Source organism: Triticum urartu, chromosome 1 (assembly GCF_003073215.2).
Source record: "Triticum urartu cultivar G1812 chromosome 1, Tu2.1, whole genome shotgun sequence".
Taxonomy (NCBI): Eukaryota; Viridiplantae; Streptophyta; class Magnoliopsida; order Poales; family Poaceae; genus Triticum; species Triticum urartu.
Window position 1 is genome coordinate 108,483,514 of NC_053022.1, and position 11,286 is coordinate 108,494,799.

Below are 11,286 nucleotides of genomic sequence, written 5' to 3' on the forward strand. Positions count from 1 at the left end.
CAGTTCTGCCTAGTCGGTTGACAGAGACGCGAGAGAGACGGGAGTAGGCTGCTGCAAAACGTTAGGGCTGGTGTTGATTGACAACGGAGTTACTGTTGGACAAGTGGGCCCCATGATTTGACTTGTCATTATCATTTTACTGCGGCCGCTACGACGGCGGAGTCTCCCGATTTCTTACCACCTCCATACAGGTTGCCTCTCCCAATGTTCCACCATGTAGTAGAGGCTGGCTCTTGCATGAGAGCCCACTTCTCCACTTTTTCCTTGCCTCTCTTTCCTCCACATATGCAAAAATGCCATGTAAAGCGCACTATTGTACTTACTTTTACTTGCTCCTACAGGTGCTTAAGCTTGCCACATAGGCATAAAGTCTGATGTGGCAAGTTAATCAAGAAGAGAGAGACTAGTTTGGTGACCCAAGGAAGAAACGGTGCTAAGCGCGTGTACCTAGGTGAAAAGACAATTTTGAGTCTATAGCTAATTAAATGAAGCAAACTTAGCAACACCATTTCATTGGAAGAGGTCACTCCTTGGCAAATGCAATAAATACTAGTACCCCGTGTCCCATAATATAAGAATTTGCACTACACTAGTGTCAAAAACGTTCTATATATGGGACAGAGGGAGTACGAAGAAAGAGATAGAGAGGAGTAAAAAATACACTTATAGCCAACCTTGTTGTAGTATGAGTGACTAAGTGATGACTATGTATGACATGCCAACATCAGATAGCCTAACGCACCGTGTTAAATCTCCAAGGGCGCGACCGCGCAGACGCGACGGTCGTGGTAGGCGCGACCATGATACGGGCTGCTGGCAGCCCTTGGATCTGAGATCAAACGGTCGCATGCTAAGTTGCTGAAAATTTGCAGAATAACCCTCCAGGATAGGATATTCACCCATAGGTCTAGAATCACGCCATGCAACCGTTCGATCTCAGATCCAAGGGCTCTCGGAAGCCCGTATCATGGGAGAATGGAAAGCCACTACCCTGCCGTTCGCACGCTGGCAGTTCGCTCCTACTCGTCCCCGCACGTCCTTCAATACTATGGCGGTTCGCTCCTAGTCGTCCCGTCCATTCACATTACGGCAGTTCCACTAATCCTAACCCTCCTCCCAAATCCATGGCGTCCCAAATCTCCACGATCGGGTGAGTACAAGGTTAGAACCATCACCGGCGATGAGTTCGACGTCATCTACACCCGTTCTTCCGCGACGGTGAAAGGATGCCTTTCTCGCTTCAGACGCATGTTCAAAAACTCAGATGATGAGTGGGTCACTGGGCTAGATGTTGAGTACACCACAGTCCTGGGACCAGAGAAGGATCTAAAGGACGAAGAGAGGAAGAAGCCCGCCGTGATCCAGGTTTGCGTACATAACGTTTGCTTGGTCTACCACATATGCCATGCCGACGTTGAGTGCCAGGATTTTAAGAACTTCCTCAAGGACAAAACAGTGAAATTCGTTACTGTAGACTTTAAGAACGACAGGGATGTCCTGCGTCGGATAGGTCTCGTTGTAGGCAACCCCTTCGACCTCCAGAAGAATCGGCTGGTGTCCTCTCGTCAGCCTTCAATGCTGACCCTGGCAGGAGCCATGGTTCATCCTTCGTACGGTAAACTGGAGAAACCTCCATACACGTTTCATCGTCATGCATGGCAGCGGAATGTACTAGATATAGACCACATCCACTACGCTGCAATGGATGGCTACCTTTGCTTCAATATCTACAAGGGTTGGATGAAGAGCAACAGCCAAGTGTGCGGTTCAAGCAAAGAAGTATCGGCAAGAGGGAGAGGGACAAGGACGAAGGCGAGGACGTGGACGAGGACTCCGAGTAAGGTGGCAGTTTGTTGCTCATGGTGGTTCTAATGCAGTGTCTACCGGATTAGTTGCATAGTTTAATTTCAGGTGTGCTTAGTTTAATTTGAGGGGTGTGTTGTGCTGAGCCCCCAGCAGAACTATGTTATGTTCTTCTTCTCGTTACTTTAACTCTTCAGTATGTACATACTACTAGTATTTCTTTAATAGAATTTAGCACCCCAATTAAGCACGTACTAGCTTTTTTAATAGTACTATATGCATAATTTGGCGACGAGCGCTCTCTATATGTACCACCTTTTTTTTAATTTCAATTTTTGCTCCATGGCGCAATCCATCGATAGTACTACTGTACAAAAGTATACATTTTTTAAAAGGCTAGAGTACTGTTCATCACATATATAGCCAGTTAAATTCTCAACCTAGAACGACGTGCATGCCATGTAGTAAACCGATACGGAGGAAGTATAGTAAAAATGAGGTGATTTTACCGAGCGATCGGGGGGAGCATGGCCTGTCATGCGGTCCCACGTGTCATGATGTACCAAGGCGATGCGCGTGTCCCTCTTGAGGCAGAAGCAATACTACGTGGTTTGAGATGATGGCGAACCGAAGTGTGAAATAATGGTTGCTTCGTCCGTCTGGGAAGGTGCGGCATTGTGATTTGACGTCTCATTGCTCATTACTACTACTGGGCCGGTACGAGTGGGGTGCGTCCCCCCTGCTGTTCTGCACTGTTATTTGGTGCTTGACACGTCGACCCGGTTGCTATATGTCCCACATGTCGGTGACAGGAAGTACAGAATTCATGAAAGGGAGCGTTCGACGGAGGAGTATACTACAGAATTCATGAAAGGGAGTGACTTAGTTTTGGAAAAATCTGTTTTTACGGAGTACGTACCCACTAGGGTTTATAGGGCTCATCTAAAAAACATTCGTTTTTCCGTTTGATAAGTCTCAATTCTACTATACTAGTAGTAGTACCATTACATGTTGGATTTCGAGGTGCGTTAGATCACCCGACGCAAGCAGTGTCAAGAGGAAACTAACCAATGCATGTACAAGTTCATGGAAATTTAGTGGTCATTCATGCATTCGTTCTAATTAATGCCTCGGTAAACATAACTTCTTGAGAAAAACGAGCGTACTAATTACTTGTGCAAACTACAAAATTAATTCGACCACTCACCGTCTACCTTGGTTGGAGAGATTTTGAAATTGAGCCATAAACTAGAAAAGGAGGGAGTAGTAACTTTTGTCTCGATTACTATTTGTGGCCTTGTATAGATGCAAAATGTATTTTTTTATAGTGGCCTTGTATAAGTAAATGGAGGGAGTACTAACCAAAGTACGTAGTAGGGACGAGGAGTAAACGGAGGGAGTAGTAAAATTTTCTCCTCGTGCTGCGAGCCACCGCGCGCGTGGGCGAGGGAGCGGGCGTAAAGGCGTACAGTAGTAGTAGTAGTAGTAGTAGTAGTAGTAGTAGTAGTAGTAGTAGTAGTAGTAGTAGTACTCGTAAGCAAGCTTCACCTCATCCTGCGAGCCACCACGCCCGTGGGCGGGGGAGACGGCGTACTAAGCAAGCTTCTCCTCGTTCTGCGAGTTGACGGGACACATCAAAAGTACTCCAGTGTATAGAGCCTTGCCTCTAAGGTAGGCCCCACATGGTTTGCCTCTTTTTTTAATTTAACATAACGCGTCAAGTCGCAATTTGTTTGTTCACCCGTGGTAGACGATCCTCCCTCCACCAAGTGGACAACCAGTACACATGCCAAATTACCACGTGGGCTGCCTTTTTCGTACAGAAATGAGCTCCACCGTGTACCCGCGCGGGTGTGGTTGGGAAAGAGACGGGAGTACGTGCGCCGTGCGTGCACCTCTTCTCTTCGTGCACGTCCCCCACCTACGTGGGTGTGTGTGAGAGAGATACAAACCTAGACATAATGCGCCGTCCATCCCCATGCCTCCGCCCAGTCCGACCACCAGTCACCACCACGCCCCACTCCTCCTCACCTTATCTCTCATCTTTCTCCCTCCATTTTTATATACAAGGGGCCACTATCAAAATTACAATTTGCAGATATACAAGGCCACTAACACTAATCGATGCAATATTAATGGTGTTTGCCTCGTGGTACTAGCAAAGGAGGACATTAATTATCCCTTGCATGCATGCGGGAGTTTGTAAAAAAATGCATCTTGATGTTCCGTGCAATGCACGGGCATCTTGCTAGTCCATGAAAACAACACATGGCAAAATTCCACGGCGAACGAGGGATTTGAATCTGTTGGGAGGGGCTGTTTGGATCTTGCCCGGGGTAGCCAAAATATTGGCGACCCTTTTGTCCACCGGTGCCTTTGCCACCGATGAACGAGGAATGGCTCGGGTGCTCATGCTGTCATGCATCCTCCAGCGCGCACGTTGGAGACGAGCTCGCACGAGCTGTGTTTTTTTGTCCCACAACGCCGCCCGAGCCGCCCGCAGACCGACCGGCGACCCGCAAATTACGCCATCCAACCGTAGCCGCACACATTATGACAGCAACTCAACCAACCGGACGAAATTCACGCAAACACGTAGACAAACTGATATTTCATATAAACAACGATGGAAATCATATAAAATACCGGATTTTCATACAAACATGACGGATTTCATTACATTCAAATGAACTATGCGGTGCTAGTTCTGGACACACATGTATATAATACCTGGCCTAAATGGTCGCCCGCCGATCGATTTGTGTTCCTCATGTCCGGCAGCACGATCACCGGACTGCCGGGAGCCCCGGAGGTATATGCTTCAGCGCAAAGGACGGCTCGCTTCCCCACTGCCCAACTGATATCATTGGCTGGTGCCGAAGATGATGGTGGCCGGCACCGGTTCGAGTTCATCACCGGCCACTACTTCGCCATGGCCGGCACCGGCTCGAGTTCATCCTAACATTCCCCTCTTCCGTGGAGCCCATGCGGGGTCGACGAAGGTCCTCGCAACAAAAGGATCCGGCAAGACACCTGCTGTGTACGCCGGCGTCGCCTCCGCGGTGGCCTTCATGGGACCCAAGCGGCGGCGGCCTCCCGTGTTCTACTTCTCCTCGATGATGGCGGCGGACGGAGGCGCTGGCCACCGACTCGTCGCTCTCCGCGCACCCGGCTTCTGTCGCTGCTTGCATGGCGCGGCCGCCGGCATGGGAGTCTCGGCCACAGAAACGGGAGACGCGGTACGAGGCGGCGGCGTGGACGGCAGCAACGACGCCCGTGCCGCTCCTCGTCGAGCTGGCCTGGAGCGCGCGAGTTGCTGAACCGCGCGCCGGCTTGGGGCGGCAACTGGCTCCGTCGGGCGAGGGGAGGGAGGTGGATCAGCGAGCTGCATAGCTCGTATCCGGCGGGCTACCCAGCCGGCTTGGATGCGGAATAACTACTCTTCGTAAGCCATTGTAAGAGTGGACAAAATGGTGGAGGAGATAGGGGAGCGGCGGAGGTGTGCGATTCTTGGCCGGCGTTTGGCCTGTTTAAATAGGAGATTAAATAGACGGCGGACGGGAGGAGCTCGGCCGGCGTTGCGTTTAACGCCGGCCCGGTCATGAACGGACGTGTGTCCAGAGTGGGTTTCTCGGCTTCCACACGGGCGGGTTTCATGGAGGCGTTTGAATGCGGCACAGAGGCGTGTTCAGCCGGGCGTGCCGCGAGTGGCGCCCTCGACTCTGACCTAGGACACGCGCGTTCTTCCACTGACGTGTGGGCTCTTTGGGTGCATGGCCTGCATGTCAGTGACCCAACGCAGGCAGCGCACAGCAGAGGAACCTTTGGTGGGCCAGGGCGGTCAGAAGCGGGCATTTCATAAACCGATGATTGTTCATTGAGTGTGATGTCATCTTTTTCATGTAGATAAGCCTACTATGTTGATAGCCCGTTCGATACGTTGTGATTCATAAAGACCGCTGCAAACATCAATGTTCTGCTTATCACAGATAAGATTGATTAATACCCGTAACAATCCATGTCCTTAACAAAGGGTGCATGCACGTATAGGTTGAGCGTGTGTCTTGCGTCGTGTGCTGTGTGCATGCAGGCGTGCGAGTGTTGCGTGCGTGCAAGGGTACGTTTCAGTGTTGCATGCATGGGTGCGTATGCGTGTGTTCGTGAGTGCATGTGTACGTGTCAGTGTTGCACGCCAGCATGCGTGCGTGTGTATGTCAGTGTTGCACGCCTACATGCGTGCGTGTCTTGCGTGCGTGCATGTGTACGTGCGGGGTGAGGCTACACGTCAGTCGACTGACTTTTTCATCTCTGGTCATTAGATTTTCCAGCCGTTGGATACGAAATCAAGGGCCTCCAGTTTATCATCAAACTCCCCCCTGAGCCGCCAGCCACCACCGGCCGAACCGCCAGCCCCCGCCGCCCGCGGCCGGCCCGCCCTCCCCGAAACCACTCCCCACCGCCGGTCCGCCGCCGCACCGGCCATCCCTCTAGCCCCCCCCCCCCGCCGAGCTTTTTCTCCGGGGATCCCCACCCCACCGCCCAATGAACGCCCCCCAACCGCCGGTGACTGCCAACCAGAGGTCTCACGACTTCGAATACCCACCGACCACTAATTTATTACCATTTCTGTCCTTCATATACGCGCTGACGGGTGGGCCCTATGGTAATGTGCGCTGCTGAATGTGGACCGTTTGACTGGTCAATTGATCGTGTTATCAACAAATTACGGAGCTGTATGGTGAGCCAGTGACCGTATGATCACCCTAAAATGTACTCCTATTTTATTAACACAGTACAGACTCAAACTACCATTTCTTTCTTTCATATACGGGCTGACAGGTGGGCCCCACGGTTACGCGCCCCGATGGTGCAACACTAGTTGCGCCGCGTGGAACGTTTGACTGGTCAATTGATTGTGTCATCAACAAAATATGGAGTTGTACGGGTGAGCCAGTGACCGTATAATCATGATATGTATTTGTTTAACACGGTACAGACGCAAGGGCTCATATATACGCGCAAGCACTCACCGCTATAAGCGCACACACGCAAACCCTACCCCTATGAGCACCTTCGAGAGAGTGGGCCAGCATATATGATCTTGAGATTTTACGAAGTCACCATAGGTGCCTCGTAGTCGAGTGGAACGTCTCCTCCCACTGAACGTACATCACCGGAAAATACTGAAATTAACACAAGATAAATGCGAGCACCGGGACTTTAACCTTGGTGGGCTCGAGAAACCACTATCCTCTAACCATCCAACCACATGTTGGTTAGCACGACAAAATGTATGTGGTGACCGTGATGAGCTTATTCTGAAGTCCAGTGACCATATCGTGCTTTCGCTTCAAATACAATGACCGTAAGTGTCGTCAACAAAATGTACAACGGTATCTAGCTCACGATATGTAGTGGCCGATTGCGTGTGTGGTGTGGTGGGCACATCATTTCTAGTTGTGGTGGGTCAACATGAAGACTCATGGGTCGGTTCCATCCTGCGCCACATATAGGTTGGACCAAGACGTGTTATACAAAGACCCATGTGGAGGACTCGGCGTACAACACGAAGCTACCAGAGTCGCGGAGGACTCTATCCCCACTGGTGATAAGCCGACTATATATGATTTGTAACCCTAGGCCCTTAGTATGTTATACAAGCTTGGGGGCTAGTTCGTCGATAGTATACACACACGCACAATGCCTGGTATTCACGTGTACTTTGTACACACCCCTATCACTAATATACAGTACCAGGAGTAGGCTCTTTCTTCAACTGCAAGGGTCCGATCCGAACTAGGGTAAAACTTTGCCTCGTATTACCATCCAGCCTAACAGCCAGGGATATCCTACCGAATGATATGATGAAATCATATCTGCCAACTACTAAGAGAGAGGTGTGTCGGGGGGGCAATGTGTGCGAGAGAGGCCTAAAGATAATGTGCATGCGGGAGACACGTAGGCACATATATGTGCGTATAGAGGGCTAGTAGAGACCGTGCATGTGTATATATGCATGTGAGAGAAATAGTGTTTTCCAACTGAGATTAGTGAAAAGAGTGGTACATAGTAGTCAGAAAGAGAGAGAGAGAAACAGAGAGAGCATGTGCGTGAGACACCCCGACACCCTGAGAGAGATTGTGAGCATGTGTGAAAGAGAAATGCCGATGCATATAAAGTGTGTGCACTTATGCGTTAGATAGAGAGATATACAAGCGTTTGTGAGAACGGGGCGAGGCATAGTGCATCTACGTGTAAAAGGCGGTTCTACGCATTAAATTAAAATATAAATGGCATTATTATTTTTGGATGAGATCATGAATTTTGCAAATTGCGTATGGACGAAAATCGGTCTATCAGACACCCATACTCTATTGAATTCTAGCATGTGCATGTGTTTATTTCATATTATCGATCCATAGAGTGAGAGCGGTTTGAAATACAGGCAATGGATGCTTTTGCAATTCATATATAAACATTAATTAGTGCACTCCATGTTGTTAGTGTGAAGCACTTTATACATTTGTCACTTGCATGGATACATTCCAAATTGCTAGCTACGAAATAGAATACATGTCGAATTCAACATAAAGGGGGTTTCGAAGATTCGAATTCATAGGAAGTGCATTCATCTATTTGAACCCGAGATAATGGCATTTGTAAATCAGATGTAAAAGGGGGCATCAATCTTTGTTGTGAGTTTGAACATGCTATATATATTCATACGCATATCTAACTTTTTTTTGCAACCAAGGAGATTATATCTGGAACCATGCATGAACTGAGGTAAGTTGCATATTTTTTAATATATACTCGTGTACAATGTATATTCAAATGTACCCCCTCCATTCCAAAATAATCGTAGCTTTAGGATTTTCAAGAGTAAAGATTTGTGAAGTTTGACAAATCCTGAAAGTTCAATTCAAGAGAACCGAAAACGTTAATGCTTCTGCTCCCAAATATTGAACGAAGCGCCAAATAGGCCTCTGGTCACCCGAAACCGCGCGAGACTAATGTTTTGGTGGTAGGAAATTACTGTCCTGACTCTGGCCCGTGTAGCCTATCGGCCCGATGTCCAAAGGTCTAAACCGGGGTAGGTTTGTAACTTCACCAAGACGCCAGTCTCAACCGCCTCCGAGAAGCATTCATACGCCGTGGGCGCCTACCCATGCGCTCGGCCGAAATCTATCCCGCCCACATTTGGGACACCTGACATGACTGTCCTACCCCCAACCCGCAATATGTCCGAAATTTTAGATGGGGAAAGTTTGTAACTTTCCCCAAATTTCAAACAAGCGCGTCTCAAACCGAAACATTGTTCCCCCTTAGTTCCCCGCCTCCCTCCGTTTCCCCATTCATACTCCATGGGCGCGAAAACGCCCTCTCCACCAGCCGCGAAACCCCAGCCTCCTCCGTCCTCCACCCCATAGCGGCCAATCCACCGCCGCCCTCCTCCATCACGCTGGAGCCGGTACCCCGACGTCGTCGTCCAACGCAACCAAACCGCAACCCTCAAGGACTTAGCAGCTGAAGCTGAGGCAGAGCTGCCTCCACGACGCCGACGCCGACGTGCGCCGTACCAGAACCACTCCGACCACGCCGTCCTGCGCCTCACTGCTGCGGCTCCACTGTCGCAACCGTCCACCGCACCGGAGCTGTTCCCGCTACGCCGTCGTTCGCCGCCTCGGATCTGCTTCCCCGCCGCCGACAGACGGCCACCGCACCACACTCAACAACTTGGCCATGGGTTCGTCCAAGGCTGCACCGTCCTCCACAACTTCTGGTTTCCGGCGAACAACAAGAAGATCGTCGGAAAAACAGAAGGAGGACACAACACTGCCAGCAGAAAGAGGTACTCCTCTTCCCTTATTCGTGCAAATCTTACGTCTCCGCTCACACCGTATTCATCCCACGAAAGAAACTAGTTGAGCGCTTCTTACTGCATCTTCTTCGTGATACTAAATGCACAAGGTTTCCTCCCTTTTACTATTTCACCTTTGCTAGAGGTCAGTAGCCCGCCTGGATTTCAATTCAGGGTCAGTCGAACCGCAATTAAAAGAAGCAGCACCCGCTTAGGCGCGCGGAGCACCTAGTCCGCCTGTTCCCCGGGGAAGCGGCGCATCGGTGTCTATCATAGGGGTGTGGGGCGCAGGAGCTGCTTGCGCCCGATCTGGAGGTCGGCGGGGCTTGAATGGATGGCCGGGGCGGTGCCAAGCACGGCGGTGCGGTGAGGTCGAGGGGAGGGCGCAGGCAGGGGAGGAATACTGGGCCGGTGGTCGCTGGCGTTTCGAGGAAGATCGTCAACACTGACTGGCTGGAGGTAGATGAAGGCGATCTGCCCGTTCTTTGTACATCGGACGGTGCAGAAAAAATGGACTGACCTATTTGCTTTCAGTCGACTATTATTTTCATAGAATCCTGTAGTAATTTAGTGTGCCATGCATGTTGTAGAGCTATCATATGTCTCCCGTCATTTATTTCTCACCGACCTGCTATCTGCTACCTTTACACTGTACTAATTGTGCACACACTTCACCCATACTCACACTATTGTTTTTTATGCATGGGTATTTCAGACTCTGACGCAGTGTTGATGAATGCAGAAAAGAAAAGATAGAAGTCGCTCCAGTGTAATTCGAAGATAAGCACTAAGCGTTTCAGCGCTCTAATGGGTGCAGTGTCAGCAGTTGGAGATAGTAAACGTAGCTCTGCAGTTGATGATCTCAATTGCCACACACAACCATCCCAGGTGCTTGCTTTAACTTCGCGCTGTCAAATGTGGTTGCATGTTGCATATGGTGTCTAGCTTGTATTGCTTCCAATTTGGTTAAATTGCATCTGCTTACTTTACACATTATACCTTTGATAATGACATGCCTTCCTGTTTTCGATACATACTACATATGTCTATTAACCATGTTCGTACATCAAACTAATGCTCTTTTGTATCCCTCGTCAATCACTTATGATGAGACAGTCACCCGAGTGGGTTACTGTGAGACGCCCTACTCGTTTAAAGAGTGCAGTGTCATCCTCCCCACATGATTCTCAAGAAACAGCAAGGCTAAATGAAGATAGTCAACGTAGCTCTCTAGTTGATCACCGCAATTCCCCCACACCACCATCGCAGGTGCTTGCTCTTACTTGGCAGTGTGATATGTGGTTGCATGTTGCATATGGTGTCTACCTTGTAATGCTTCTAATTAGGGTAAATTGCATCTGCTTAGTTAACACATTATACCTGTGAATATGACATGCCTTCCTGTTTTTGGTACATACTACGTCTTTCTATTAACCATGTTCTTACATCAAACTACTTTTCTTGTGTATCCCTCATCAATGCTCCTAATTTGTTAAATTGCATCTCCTTAGCTTACACATTATACATGTGAATATGACACGCCTTCCTGTTTTTGGTACATACTACATCTGCCTATCACACCATGTTCTTACATCAAACTACTGTTCTTGTGTATCCTGCGT